Here is a 16,181-nt window from a genome sequence, read left to right as displayed (position 1 = left end):
CTGCTGAACCACTCCCCGTTGCACCAGGGCAGCCTAGCCGTGCGGTGGCGGCCGCCCTGGGCATAAGCAGAGGGGCTGGCACCGTCCAGGGAGGGCGGAGGTGGGGGGCGTGGGCAGGGAGTGTGCCTCCCATCCCTACCCACTAGGAGTGGGAGTTCGGGGGACTGTTATTAGAACAGTAATTGAAAGTAACAACGAGCCCATTGAGAGGAATACCCTGGGTCTCCCCACTTTACAGATGAGCAAACTGAGGAAGAAAGAGCAAAATCACTGGCTGAGGGCATGCAAGGGGGTGGTAAGGCCACAATGTGAAAACAGGCAGCTGAGTCCAGGCTCCAGGCTCTTAACTAATTAGGTTTAACTACCTCCACGCTGTCAAAGCTCCGTGCTGCTACTTCTCATACCAGGGGCAATGGTAGCTCGCCCACCCCAGCGGGCTTGGCTCAGCTGCCTTGGAGTCCTTGGCTACGTGACCTGCCCAATCATTTCACCTTTGGGGGCTTAGGTCTTCCTGTTTGTGTTATGGGAGGTTGGGCTGGATTGATGCCATTTCTCTTGGGTGGTCAAAACCTCAGATGTCTAGAGTGTCCCAACTTCTACCAGGGGCCCTAGGAAGGGAGGAATCTGCAAAGTTCCGGGCCTGGGGCCCCTAGTCCTGGCTTCCGAGGGCTGTGGAAAGCTCTGGTTTTAGAGTCAGCAAGGCCTGAGTTTGAATTCTGAGTTCCTCCTCTTCCCAAGTCATATGACCCTAGGCAAGTGAATCCACCTCTCTGAGCCTCAGTTTGCTCGTCTGTAAGACGGGAAGGATGGGGCTCAACCTAACTGTTCTAAAAGCACACGGAGATAAAGCAAGTCTAGAGCTTAGCTCACTCCCTGGCCCCAAGTGGGCCCAAGATAAACGGTAACCGGTTTTCTTATTGTAGCTGACCTTGAACTTTAAGGCAACCTGTGGGAATAATAATACTAATAATGGCACATTTTACTGACTACTCACTGGTGCGAGGCTCTTTTCTAAGTGCTCAGCATTCAGTATTACTTCATTCAATGTTCTTGACAGCTCCAAGACAATCATTACCTCCTTGTCATTACCCAGGAAACGGACGCCCAGAGAAGCTAAGCAATTTACCCAAGGTCACACAGCTAGAAAGTGAGAGAGCAGGGCAAGCCACTTTGCCTCTCTAAGCCACAGGCTCCTCATCTGTAAGATGGGAATGCTAGTACCTCTCTCTTAGGGCTGCTGTGCAGATTTAGCGAGCAGATACAGTGTTTCCCTAGGAAGACAACTCTGGGTGAGGGATGGACCTGCATTTGAGAATCTCTGAATTGTGTGCCAAGTAATCCACTCCCTTTTCAACACTCAATAGTTCAAGAGGGGCTCAGTCGGTGCTAATACCTGTGTATGCCCCTTAACACTTTATCCCTTTGTTTGATAAAAAGTCCTTCAAGCAGGCAACAGTGTCCAGCCAGAATGTGGTGACACCGTTTACACTGTTATTTATTTTTAAATAAGCTTGCCTTACTGCCGGTGATAACCACTTTTCATTCATGGCAGGGTTACAAAATTTCTTTTTTTAAAATATATTGATTTCAGCGTTATAATTCTGGGGGTGGTTACATAAATCTATACATGTGAAGAAATTGCATACACACATACTCACAAAGGAACATAACGGCTGTTGAAATCTGAGTAAGATCTGTAGGTTACATCCAGGTAAATGTCCTATTTTTGAAACTGTACAGCTAAGACGTACCATTGGAGAAAACTGAGGAAAACGTGCAGGAGACCTGTGAAATTCTTGCAATTTCTTGTGAGTGTATAATTATTCCAAAATAAAGAGTAGTTTTTCTTTTTAAGTAATTGATTTAGGCTTTTAATTGGTGGATGAATGGATCAACAGAATGTGGTTTATCAATACAATGTAATATGCCTCAGCCTCAAAAAGGAAGGGCTCCTGACACCTGCCACGATGTGGGGGGACCCTGAGGACACCGGGCTCAGCGAGAGCAGCCAGACCCAGAAGGACACATCCCACAGGACCCCACTCCCAGGAGGTCCCCAGAGGAGTCCCGTCGGCACAGACAGAGAGGAGCTGGTGGGAGCCAGGGCTGGGGCAGGGGCTGGGGAGTCCGTGCTTCCTGGGGACAGAGTCTCAGTTTAGGAAGATGAGAAAGTTCTGGAGACGGAGGGTGGTAATGGCTGCAGGATTACGTGAATGTGCTTTATGTCACAGCTGTACATTTAAAAATGGTTAAGATGGTCAGTTTTATGTTATGTGTATTGTACCACAGTTTTTAAAAGTAATTGATTTAGGTTTTTTAAAGGGGTTTTATTTGACAAACTATAAACATATAAGAGTTTAGGTGGAAGATGGACAATATGAAAATCTTGAGGGTGGTCTGTGAAGGTCAAACATTTGGGCTTAGCCCAGAGCCTAATATCATTGCTACTATTATTATGTTGTTATTATTATTACCCACAAGGTGTCAAAGCTTCCATGCTCATACCCTGCCAGGTGCCCAGAGCTGTCTTCGCGATTCTCTGGGGAGATGGGAAAGATGCCAGGTATGGGGGTGAGAAGTTCCCAGAGCCTGAATTAAAGGCTCTGACCGAGTGGCTCTCTACTTCCCCAGAGCAGCTGAAACCCCACCATTTAGCTGTGGTCCTGGCCCCCAAAGCCCCTCCCCAGCTGGGCCAGGTGAGCAAACAGACACCAGCCCAGCCTCTCCCTGCCCAGCTAAAAGCAGGGAGCCTGAGTCCGTGAGGGGGTGGAGTACGCGGCCTCTGACCTCCCTCCCTGCTCAAATCCAGGGCAGGGCACAACTGTTGGGATCTGGCTCTCCGGGACCTCAGTGAAAGGTTTAGTTAGCATCAGGAAGCAAGGCGGTGACGGGTGCCCACACCCAGCCCTGCCTGAAGAGTTTGGGAAATCACCCGGCACAGAGCTGACTAGGGAAACAGGACAGCCAGACCAGTGTGTGGCTTCTCTCTCTGCTAGGGGGAGAGAAGGAGGCAAGGGAGGGTCTGCAAAGGGCCAGATCCTGGGTGGAGGGGTGGAGGAGCTCCCACAGCTGCTTACAAATTAAGACAATCAGTAGCTTGAAACAACACACACATATTATCCTACAGTTCCAGAGATCAGAAGTTCGAAATGAGTCTTTTGGTGCTAAAATCAAAGTGTCCACAGGGCTAGTTCTTTCTGGAGGCTCTAGGGGAGAATCCATCCCTTGTCTTTTCCAGCTTCTAGAAGCTTGCTGTATTCCTTGGCTCGGGCTCCTTCACCCATTTTAGTGCACATCACTCCCCCCTTTGGATTCCATCATCACACCTCCTTCTCTTTGATTGTGACCCTCTTCTAAAGACCCTGGGATGACACTGGGCCCCACCAGGACAATCCAGAATCATCTCCCCTTCTCCAGATCCTTAGGTCAACCACAGCTGCCAAGTCTCTTTGCAGGGAACATAATCCCAAAATTCAGTAACAAGGACCTCTACTCCCCTCCCAGAGGGGAAAGGAGGAGGACCTGGGGATAGCAGAGTTAGGGGCTGAGAATGGAGAGGGAAAGTGGGTGAAAAGGGGCCTGGGAAGGGGCTGCAGACTGGGTGAGGACTGGGAATGAGGTTAAAAGTGGGACTGAAGATGGGCCTTATGGCAGAATTGGGGATGGAGGGGCTGGGGATGGAAATGGGAGTGGGGATAGGGACAGTGTGGGGATGGTGGGGCTGGGACTCTGTCTCTGGTGGACATGGGCATCCCACCCTGGGTCAGTACCCAGAAGGAGCCTCCATGGGCTTGTAGGAGGGAGGCAGAGGCCAGTGGGGGTGCCCAGGAGGCTGCCAGCGTGTTCTCACTCTGCTGCTACTCCACTCACCCAAGGCAAAGTCTCACATGCTCTTCTTATATTGCGGGCTCCTTCCTATTCTTCTCTCTCCCCTCAACACCCTTCCCAGGTTTGAAGCTGGGGTCTGTCCTTGGTTTCTATCAGCTGCCAGTGGCCACCTGGTCCAGGTAACCAGTCCCAAAGACCATTGAACATGCCAGCCCCACCATGATTCTCAGCTGCAGGGCCACTATTAGCTCTACTCACCCCTCTTCTCTCCTCTCACCCCCACCATGAGCCTCAGTAGGAAAGGGACTGGTTTTTGTCCTTATGTGAATTTTCATAAGCATCAAAAAACACACATGCATTGTAAGAAACACAAGCTAGCAAAGAGAAGATTAAACTCACTGATAATCTTACGGCCCAGACACAACCGCTGTTAATATTGAGACATCTGCAGCTTAAAAAAATCATTTACATATTTTTTTTTACAAAGATGTGGGTGGATTGTGTGTTTGTTACCTATTTTTTTCACTTAGAATGTCATTAATATCCTTCCATATTCCGGAGCATTCTTCACTATAATTCTTTTAAATTAAATTCAATTAAATTATTCTTTATTCTGAACTACAGTAAAGCACACATAACATAAAACTGACCGTCGTAACCACGTTTCAGTGCACAGCTGAGTGGCATCGAGCACATTCACACTGTTGTGCAACCATACCCACCATCTGTGTCTAGACCTTTCCATCTTCCCAAGGTGAAGCCCTCTCCCCATTAAACACTAACTCCCATCCACTCCCTCAGCCCCTGGCTCCCACCATCTACTGTCTGTCTCTTTGGATGACTCTAGGGAGCATAATGTTTTCAAGGTTCACCCACGTTGTAGCAGGTGTCAGATGTCCTTCCTTTTTAAGGCTGAATTATATTCCGTTGTATGAATAGACCATATTTTGTTTACAATGAACATTGGGGTTGTTTTTACCTTTTGGCTATTATGAATAGGGCTACTACGAACATGGGTGTATTAATCAGGGTTCTCCAGAGAATCTGAATCTATCATCTATCTATCTATCTATCTATCTATCTATCTATCCATCCATCCATCTATCATCATCAGATTTATTATAGGAATTGGCTCACCTGATTAGGGAGGCCAAGAAGTCCCATGACCTATCATCTACAAGCTGGAGAACCAGAAAACATAATATAATCCACTGATATAATTCAGAACAAATCAGAAGGCCTGAGAACCAGGGCCTGATCATGGAAGTTCCAGCCTGAGTCTGAACGCCGGAGAACCAGAAGCACCAATGTCCAAGAGCAGGAAAAGCAGCTCTCTCAAACAGAGAGCAAATTCCCCCGTACCCCACTGTTTTTTTCTATTTAGATCCTCAATGGACTGGAGGATGCCCATCTGCATTAGTGAGGGCAATCTTCTTTACCCAGTCCACTGATCAAATGCTAATCTCTTCCAGAAACACTCTCACAGACACATCAGAAGAAATGTTTTACCAGCTGCCTGGGCATCAGTCAAATCGATGCGTAAAATGAACCATCACAGTGGGTGTCACACTGTCATTTTAATGGCTGTATAATATTCCATTACACGAAGGGATGCATTGTCGTATACTGAGACAATCTCCCATGTTGGAAGTTGTGCTCTTTTCTTCTTTTTTTTTTTTTCTGAATAATGCTATGGCGAGAGGCGTCTGGGTGGCTCAGTTAGTTGAGTGTCCAACTCTTGCTTTCCGCTCAGGTTGTGATCTTGGCGTCATGGGATCGAACCCCGCATCAGGCTCTGTGCTCAGCGGGGAGTTGGAGCTTGCTTGGGATTCTTTCCCTTTCCTTCTGCCCCTCCTCCTGCTTATGTGCTCTCTCGCTCTCTCTCTCTAAAATGGATAAATAAATCTTTTTAAAATAATAATGCTATGGTGAGTGTCTCTGAAGGCTTTAATCTTCAGGTAAAAAATACTAATCAAGTCTAACGCTTTTCTATCCAATATGGTAGCCTCTGACCACATGTGGCCACTAAGCACTTGAACTGGGGCCCGTGACATATGTTGAAACAACAGTATTTTGGAAATTGGGTTAAATACCCGATATTATTAGAATTCACGTCAGTAGTTCCTGTTTACTTTCCAAAATGTGGTTACTAGAAAATGCTAAGGTACGTATGTAGCTCACACGAGATTTCCACTGGATGGTACCGGGCTACTAATGTTTACTGGCAGCACCAAGCACTGTGCTAACGCCATCTCATTCATTGTCCCAGATACCGCAGGAGCTCCAGGGTGTTCAACTAAAGCTGCTTCTTTAGTGTAGTGCCCTTAATTGCGGGGACACCAGCCCCCTACAGCCCCCCACCCACCTCACAGGGTGATCTTACAGAGGAGAAAGCAGAGGCTCACAGAGGTTCAAGGGATCTGCCCCAGAGTCACACACAAGGAGGGGACACTGTTTCCCAAAGTGTGGGAATCTTTGTATGGCCTTAAATAACGTTGGACCCCATTGTGAGAAAGTCAGACTCTTGATTTCTCTTCCTGGCTGTTTTGGCCAATGAGAAAGGCTCCCTTGGGTGCTGCAGTGCCTTCTGTTCCTGGTCTCCCCCTCTGGGCTAGAATTCCACCTTTTGGCTTCTCTGGATTGATTTTTAGAGAGCTTTATTGAAGTATAGTTGACATACACCAAACTACACATGTTTAAAATATGTAATTCAATACATCTTGACATACGCACACACCTTTGAAACACCACCACAATCCGGATAAGGAACAGACTCATCTCAGCATAGGGTTCTATAATTGCTTTCTGTTTATCTACTTTCCGAGCTTGCCATTTAGGGGAGCACTGCAAAACTGCTTTTTTGAAATAAATGTGTGGATTCACATTTTTTTTAAAAGATTTATTTATTCGACAGAGACAGAGACAGCGAGAGAGGGAACACAAGCAGGGGGAGTGGGAGAGGAAGAAGCAGGCTCATAGCGGAGGAGCCTGATGTGGGGCTCGATCCCAGAACGCCGGGATCACGCCCTGAGCCGAAGGCAGACGCCCAACCGCTGTGCCACCCAGGCGCCCCTGGATTCACATTTTTGAAAACAATGTTTAAGTTAATAATGGTGACAGACACAGTTGGGCGAAGTTTAAAATCCGAAAATGCCCAAGGCTATGAAGGACAGGATTGCGCAACAGGTGAAATTTGAATATGGACTGTAAATATATATATATATATATATATATATACATATATATATACCGGGATCATGCCCTGAGCCGAAGGCAGACAGCCAACGACTGCGCTACCCAGGCGCCCCTGGACTGTGTATTATAATCGTGTTGTATCAGAGTAAGATTTTCGAATTTGGTAAGTGACTTGTGGTTATGGAAGAGAGTGTCCTAGTTGTTAGGAGGTATATCCTTAAATATTTAGCAATGATGGGACATGATGTTCACAACTTGCCTTGAAATAGTTCTGTGAAAACTGGGGGCGGGGGGGGGTCGGTGAGGGAAGGAGGGAAGCAGGGAGAAAAATATGGCAAAATGTAAGTGATTGGTGCATTTGGGTGAAAGGAACATGGCAGTTCATTGTATTCTTGTGACTTTTCTGTTGCAATAGAAATAGTTCCCAAAAAAGTTGGCTAATCAAAAGTATTGGTGAGGATGGGAAGGAAACTCTCATCCCTGACTGGTGGAAATGAGTGATGGTCAAACAATTTGAAAACGATTCGACATTGGTCTAGCGTAGTACTGAGCAGGACAGATCAATTGCTAGACTAAGAAAATGTCTTAAGTGTAAAAGTTTCTCACACAAGCGAATTTCGTTGAGTGAGCACATCTACCTTGGAAGGCTGTCCGCCGGGTGGCCCAGGCTCCCGCCCTCTGGTGATGCTTCCATTGTCAACATGTAATCTCCACCCCCAACATGCAGTTTCCAGGGTGACCCCAGCAGGAAAAGAAAGCATCTGAAAGACACACTGGATTCTTAATCCCCTCAGTCCAGAAAGGCTCGCCTTACGCTAGCATACTTTCTATCCGTCAAAATGAGTCCACATGAACTCACAGGTGCAAGGGGAGCTGGGAAATGTAGTCTCTCGTAGAGCAGTCGCTCCTGTTTCCACTCTACCCTATGGAAGGGCGCCTGGGTGGTTCAGTTGGTGGAGTGTCTGCCTTTGGCTCAGGTCACGGATGGAGCCCCACGTGGGGCTCCCTGCTCAGTGGGGAGTCTGCTTCTCGGTCTCTTTCTGCTCTTCCCCTGGTTTGTTCTCTCTTTTCCTCTCTCTCTCTTTCTCTCAAATAAATAAATAAAATCTTAAAGGAAGAAAAAAAAAAACTCTACCCTATGGAAAGGGAGCCTGAATCTTTGTGACAGAGCAGGCTGCCTCCACCACATTCACCAAAGTCACAAATGAACATATCCTGCAATCGGGAATTTCCCTCCTGGATTTATGTCCTCCTGAGAAACCATCACACATGGACGCAGGAGTCATACACAAAACTATTCAGAGCAGCCTTACTAGCCATAGCAAAACCCTGAAACTACCCTGAATACTCATGAATTGCAGACTCAGTAAATAAACGACGGTATCTTCATTCAATGGGATACACAAAAATAGATGAACAACAGGGACAGGTGTCACCACGAATGACTCTCAACAAGATGACGCTGGACCAAAAAAAAGTCACAAAACGGTACATCTGTTTATAAAATGATCAAAATTCAGGCTACCTTAAACAAATAATATTTAGGGTGGGGCTGCTAGCCAGCAGTCACACACCTATATGAAGGTATCTTTTGTTAAAATATGGCAATATGGGTCGGTACCTAGCTGCTGCTTCAAGCCCCCCTCACCCCAGTGCACCCCCGGCCACCGTGACTTTATCCCTAGGACCCTACACACATCTTCATGACCCAGAAGCTAAAGGGTTACGATCCAGTAACTATTTTTAATCTTGCTTTAGGTTTAGGGAGACATGCATATATGATTTAAAAAAAGGAAATACTAAAAAAAAAAAAAAAAAAAAGCAGCAAAGGAATGGTGAACACCAACTCCAGAATATCTCCAGGTCATCCCAGCGGGAGGGGCGGAGGGAAAGGCTGCCTCTAGTAAGAGTTGCACAGAGGTTTTTACCGGGGTCAGCGTGCTTCCTTCCTGTTTCCTTCCCAATACTCCAGGCCAACAAAAGGAAGAGATCACTAAACCCCACGAGGACCATTCTCAGAGCACATGAACTGCTTCTGCTTCAACCACATCCCCAAGTGGCTTCGAAGTTTCAAGAAATCCATCAGAATTGCTTTCTAATCTGCCTTAACTCCATTACTTATTTGCAGAAGCGTTGTCAGGTAAAATACAGGACACCCAGTTAAATTTGAATTTCAGATAAGATAAACAACGAATAAGTTTTAGCATAAGTGTGTCCTAAATATTGTGTGGGATTGACTGAACTACTGAAAAAGTATTCCCTGTGCATCTGAAATTCAAATTTAAATGGGCATCCTGCATTTTTATTTGCTCAATCTGACAACCCCATTTTGGAAGTTTCTCCTTAACCAAACCCCTACCCCATTTCTCCCTCCAATAAGAGAGTTTTGCAAAATATATCTTTCATTGCCTCCACTTCTGAGATCCGATAACCGCCAACGGTTATTCTGAGGCTAACCTTTAGCTGTACTCCAATATTCACCTGTAGGGGAATAGTGACAGTTTGGGAAACATATTGCCAACTGGGACTTCTGCCAGATTGTAAGGTTCAAAGAATTTTGGCTTGTAAATCTAGCCCTGAAATTCAACGTTTCTCTCCAACATCATGGCCAAGATCACTGTGGTCCAAAGGGAAAGATTCTGCCTATTCCTTCCCTTTCAAAGGGAGGGAGGAGAGCCCCACCCCCAAAGCCTAAGTTATGAATCGAATGGTGTCCCCCACCCCCCCAAAAAAGGTATATTGAAGTAGTAACTTCCCAGGACCTCGGAATGTGACCTTATTTGGAGACAAGGTCTTTACAGAGGTGATTAACTTAAGATGAAGTCATCAGGATGGGCTGTAACCCATATGACTGGTATCCTTAGAAAAGAGGAAATTTGGATAGAAACGCACACAGAGGGAAGACAGTGTGAAGGGACACAGGGAGCATGCCACGTGGAGACACGGGATTAAAGTGATGGGTCTACAAGCGAGACCAACGATGGCCGGAAAACCACCAGAAGCTGGGACAAGCAAGGAAGAACGCTCCCCTACAGAGGTTCCTGAGGGAGCAGGGCTCTGCCGACACTTTGATCTCAGACTTCCAGACTCCAGCCCTGGGAAACCATAAAGTTCTGTTGTTTAAGCCCCCAGGTCCGTGGTACTTCGGCAGCTCTAGGAAATTCATGCAGATTTTGTTTTTCCATCTTGAAACTGACTTGGTGGGTTGAGACAGTGCTGCCCAGAGCACGGAGCAGGGCGACAAGTTCCCGGTAGGGTCAATAACTCATCCCTGTCTGCTCAGGGCTTTCCCAGTTTTGGTTGAGCAGGGAGCCCGATGTGGGGCCTGATGCCGGGACCCTGAGATCATGACCTAAGCCAAAGGCAGACGCTTAACCAACGGAGCCACCCAGGCCCCCCAATTGTTTGATTCTTCTGATTATGCTCAGGAGAAAAGCTCAGTTTGGTGAGACATGTCTTTAACACGTCACTGACACTTGCTAATTTCCCTTTCAAAAACAAACAAAAAAAAGATGAGGTTCGAAGACTGAGACAGGGGAAACAATATGGCAGTGACTCGAAAACCTGAAAACAGAATGACAACGTGATGCAGCCCCTTCACTCGTAGGTACTCACCCAGAAGGACTGAAAACAGGGTCTCGAAGATGCGTGCACACCCACGTGCACAGCTGCATGACTCATAATACCCGAAAGGTGGAAGGAGGCCCAGCGCCCATGAGTGGATGAATAAACAAAGCGCGGTGGGGACGGCGGCACAACGTCAATGTGCTTAATGCCACAGACCGTACACTTCAAAACGGTTAAAATGGTAATTTTTCTATTATCTATATGTTTACTGTAATTAAAAAAAAGAGGGGGTGGTAAATTGTGTCAAAGCTGCTAACAGGACTAACAACACAATGAACTGATGACTGACCATTGAGTTTGTTGTAACTTTAGGGCCCTGATTTGAGATCTTTCTTCTTTCTTAATATATATTGGCATTTACAGCTAAAAATTTCCCTCTAAGCACTGCTTTAATTGCATCCCATACGTTTTTGATGTTATGTCTTCATTTTTGTTCTTCTCCAAGTATTTTCTAATTCCCTTGTGTGACCTTTGATTTGGCTATTGAAATTGGTCATCGAATGTGGCCATCTGGAAGCCATTAGTGACCCTGACAGCTGGTGTCTCAGTGGAGTTGTGACGGGAGAGCCCAATTAGAGTGGGTTCAAGAGATAATGAAAAGTGAAGGAGTGGAAACCAAGAAGAGATTCAACTCTTAGAAGGATGTTTTTTTCTGTAAAGGTAATAACTGAAGAACATTGTGGGATCACATGGCTACGTTTTTTTAAGATGGGAGCTATTACCACATGTTTATAAGCTAATGGGAATAATCAAGAAGAGAGAGAACATCTGATGTAGTAAGAGAAAGCAGAGACTTATTTAGAGTGATGACCTTGAGTGGAATGGAATCCAGGATGTAGGTAGACAGTTGGCCTTGGCCGGGAGCCTGGACAGCTCCGTCATCATAACAAGAAAGAAGGCAATGTTGATGGCCTAAGTGCTATGGAAGTTAACCTTCTGTGGCTTTGTTTTTGCAGAAGACAGGAGGCAAGGTCAAGAACTGAGAGTCAGGAGGAAGGGCGAGGTTTGAGGGGAGAAGGCAAGGTGGGACATTACCATATGAGAGAGTGGATGAGTGAATGGACCAGGGCACATAGTAGGATCACTGGGCAGCAGATCTGTGGTCAAAAACCTCAAGGGAGGCCAGTCAGCATGGCTGTGTATGAGGCTTCCCTGGTACGGGTGAGGAGTAGATGGGGGGCTGGCTTTAATCTGGCTGTCTGACCACATAAATGTGATGAAGGAAGAGGCAGATGAGGGAGTTGAGGACATAGATCAAGGTGTGATTGTAATGACAGCCCCTGGCTCTCAACAGAATGAGGGGACAAGGGAAAAGGGTGGGGGGGGGCTCATGGATTATAAATTCTGGCAGAGCTAAAGGATTCTTTGGATAGGAATACCAAATGGAACGAGCAAGAAAGAAAAGAAGTGTGGGTTGGTGAGTAGGGTGCTTGAGAACACGGAAAGTGATGCAGTTTTTGGAAATGACAAGGTCTAAAATAAGACCATGAGAGGTGGGGGCTGAGGTAGAGTGGAGGACAAGGTGACAGGGAGAGAAGAGCGGAAGGAATTGGAAGTTGCATACCGAGAAGGATCATCAAGCTCACTGGATCTCAACCAAGGGTGAATCTGCCTCCAGTGGACACTTGGCCATATCTGGAGACATTTTTGGTTGTCACACTTTGGTGGTGGGTGTCAGGGAGTGGTTCTTTTTTTTTTTTTTAAAGATTTTATTTATTTATTTGACAGAGATAGAGACAGCCAGCGAGAGAGGGAACACAAGCAGGGGGAGTGGGAGAGGAAGAAGCAGGCTCATAGCGGAGGAGCCTGATGTGGGGCTTGATCCCAGAACGCCGGGATCACACCCTGAGCCGAAGGCAGATGCTTAACGACTGAGCCACCCAGGCGCCCCAGGGAGTTGTTCTACTAGCATTGAGTGGGTGGAGACCAGAGATGCCACTCAACATCCCACAGTGCACAGGCAGACCCCACGACCAAAAATGGTCTGGCCCAAAGTGTTAGCAGTACCGAGGGTGGGAAACCCTGGTCTGTGTGGATGCTGAAGTCACTAAGAATTATGCCCAGAGAAGTGTTCGAGAAAGGAAAAATAAACCAGGACATACAATAGTGAAGGGATGAGAGGACATCACCTGAGGCTAATAGATAAACAAGCAAGATAAACAAGCTGTGGGTATTGTTTGGTGACCAGAGAGTCAAAGCCGCAGAGTTTCAGAGAAGGGTTAGAAGCCATGATGAAGGAAGGGCGCCTGCCTCACCCCAAGGGGCACAAGGGTGTGAGGAGCTGGGACAGAAAACAGCCATGACCTAGAGCCTCACAGTCCTTGGGGGAGAGCCAAGCTTCTGTTGGGGGAGAAGGTAAAGAGCATGTTTTGTCAAGAGGTTGAGAATACGGGGAATTTTGCTTAGGAAGGATTGTGATTTCCTGAGGACACGATTGAAACATTTCAAGATTTGAGGAGGACTACTAAAAAATGAAAAGGCATACCACTAACTGGAAGAAGATATTTGGAATGCTTACATCTCACAAAGGGCTTATTTCCAGAACACACACAGAACTCCTGCAACTCAATAAGAAGAAGACAAATGACAAAGAGCTCAGAACCCACACTTCACAAAAGAAGACACAGAGATGGCCAAAAGGCACATGATGAGATGCCTAAAATCATTAATCATCGGGAAGTGAGCATTAAAACCACAAGGATATACCATTACACACCCATCAGATGAACTAAGATTTTAAAACAACAACCTGTCTCTAGAAAGTGACGTAGAGGATATGGAGTAACTGGAACGCTCATACATCTCTGCTGGGTATATAAGATGGTGGAACCACTTTGGAAAATGACTGGCAGTTTTCTTAAAAGTTACACCCCCTACCTGATTCAGCCATTCCACTTGATCCTTACGCAAGAGAAGCAAAAATGTATGCTTGCACAAAGTCTTGTACACAAACGTTCAGAGCAACTTTACTTACCATAGCCCAAACTGGAAACAACCCAAATGTTCATCGTTTGGTGAATGGACTAATTCTAGTACACCTAGCACATCCATGCAATGAAAAGGATTGAATCAATGCATATACACAATCGCATAGCGAATTTCAAAACATAATGGTGAATGAAAGAAGCCAAAGACTATATACTACGTGATTCCATTTTATGAAATTCTAATTAAGGGAAATCCAATCTAGAGTGACAGAAAATTGGACCAATGATTGGGGATGAGATGGGAGGGAGATTGATTGCAAAGGGACCAAGGGACTTTGGGGGGTCATGGAAATGTTCTCTCTCTTGACTGTGACAGTCATTACACAGTTTTGTCAAAACTCATCAAACTGTACATTTAAAATGGACATATTTTATTATACAAACATTATACTTCAATAGAGTGGGCTTCAAAACAAGATGGACGGGGAAGGAGAAGAGAGAAAAATAGAGATGTACAGAGTTGTGGTCTTTGAATTACGTAGTCTACATTATCTAATTACCTGCTTGTTTTCCCCCTTAGATATAACATCAAGGGAATAAAAATGGTGGTATCTTGGAGTATCCAGGCTACACTGACTGAGAAGGTGCATGAAGGAACTTTCTAGATCTTGAACAGGGTGATGGTTACACAGGTGTACATCCATGTGAAAAAAAATCATTGGGCTACACAGTTAAGATGTGAACTTCTCTGAGCATATGCTATACTCCAATACTTTTTAAAAATTATACCATGGAACTCTTTTCACATCAATAAAAATGAATGTATGACATCATTTTTATTGCTGACACCCCACTTAAATGACTCCTCTCTCTACTAAAATGGCTCCCCAAAGCATTTGATGCTTCTGAAACGGATGGCAGATCTCAACAACCTATGCCCTTCCCAGACTTGCTCTTCTGCTTATCCACTGCTTTCCTTGGACGTGTGACTGCCCCCTTCCCCACTTCTCTGACTGGCAGACCCTCCTTAGTCTCCTCTCACTTCAACCCATTCCTGGGGCAGGGGTGGAGAGCAAAGATTTCACCAACCTGGGAAACATCAGATATGCAGGTATTTAAGGCCAAGAGACCAGAGGAGATTATTGAGGGGGTGTGGATAAAGAGGAGGGTACAGGACTGAGGCCAAGGGCTCTCCAAGGCAAGGAGTGTCTTTAAAAGACAAATCTGGGGACGCCTGGGGTGGTTCAGTTGGTTAATAATCTGCCTTAGGCTCAGGTCATGATCCCAGAGTCCTGGGATCAAGCCCCGCATCGGACCCCCTGCTCAGCGGGGAGCCTGCTTCTCCCTCTCCCTCTGCCCTTCTCCCCTGCTCATGTTTGCTCTCCTTCTCTTGCACTCTCTCTCAAATAAATAAATAAAATCCTTTAAAACAGAAGTCAAATTCAATAAGAGAAAGAAATTTCATCACAATGCAGACATCCATCAACAAGGAACTGGTTAAAAACATATACATCTGTTTTTGCTCTCCCTCTGCCTGCCACTCCCCCTGCTTGTGCTCTCACTCTCTATCAATAAATAAATAAAATCTTTTTTAAAAAAGTAAATACCAGTAATATTCCATAATATCAATACTTGATAATTTTTAAAGATTTTTAAAATTTATTTTTGAGAGAGGGAGAGAGAGAGAGAGCATGAGCAGAGGGAAGGGCAGAGGGAGAAGCACACTCCCCACTGAGTAGGGAACCCAATGCAGGATTCAATCCCAGGACCCCTGCCACATCTCACACGGAGAGTCAATGTCCCCTTTCCCTCCCCTTGAATTTTGGTTTGGCCATGTGGCTTGCTCTGACTGACAGACTGTGGCAAAGAGCTGCCATGTGACTTGCAGGCCAAGCTTTTAAGAAGACAAGTGGCTTCAGCCTCCTCTCTCTTGGGAGCCAGTTGTCATGTGAGACACGAAGACCACCATACCGTGAGGAAGCCCACGCAGCCACGTGGTGGGAGAGAGATGCCCAGCCAATGGAGGTGAGGCTCCTGATATGTGATTGTAGAATGTTCCCTGTGGATTTTCCAGCCCCAACAAACCCCACATAGAGAACAATCACAGAAGCCCAGGCCGGATTCCCCAACTGTAAGAAGTGATAAGCTGCGGCTGTTTGAAACCTCTAGGTGTAAGGGATGATTTGTTACGCGGCACTAGCTAACCGAAACGACGATTATCACGGTGTGTAAACAGCTCTGCCATAAACAGGCTTATGACCAACTCTTGGTGCTCACCTTTGATCATTTCCTAAAAACGAGTAACTAGAAGTAGCCTATGTGAATCTGAGACGTGGCGTCAACTGTGTTTCCAGAGAAGTTGTAGCGATGTCTGGGAGCTGTTTACAGGAGTATGCATCTACCCTCAGCCTCTTCAGTCCTTGGTTTGCCATTTCTTTTTGTAATTTTCAATTTCTATCCATTTCCACAGGCCTGTTTGGCATGCATCTAAGAACCGGTAACAGTGATCAGAGCTTCTCCCTGACCACAGAGTAATAACCTAAAACCAGCAGAATGGACTGATTTTGTAGCCAAGAGTCAAAATACCCACCCCCCCCGCCGTCC

General features: G+C 46.1%; 1 protein-coding gene across 1 annotated transcript in view; it reads right to left on the bottom strand.

The window, feature by feature from the left end:
• ACER1 (alkaline ceramidase 1) overlaps positions 1-16,181 on the bottom strand; it is a 35,256-nt gene that overhangs the window by 16,777 nt on the left and 2,298 nt on the right. The window lies entirely within an intron of this gene.

This window comes from Ursus maritimus, unplaced genomic scaffold (genome assembly GCF_017311325.1).
Source record: "Ursus maritimus isolate PB19 unplaced genomic scaffold, ASM1731132v1 scaffold_14, whole genome shotgun sequence".
NCBI classification, from domain to species: Eukaryota; Metazoa; Chordata; class Mammalia; order Carnivora; family Ursidae; genus Ursus; species Ursus maritimus.
This window is presented reverse-complemented; position numbering and strand designations above follow the sequence as displayed.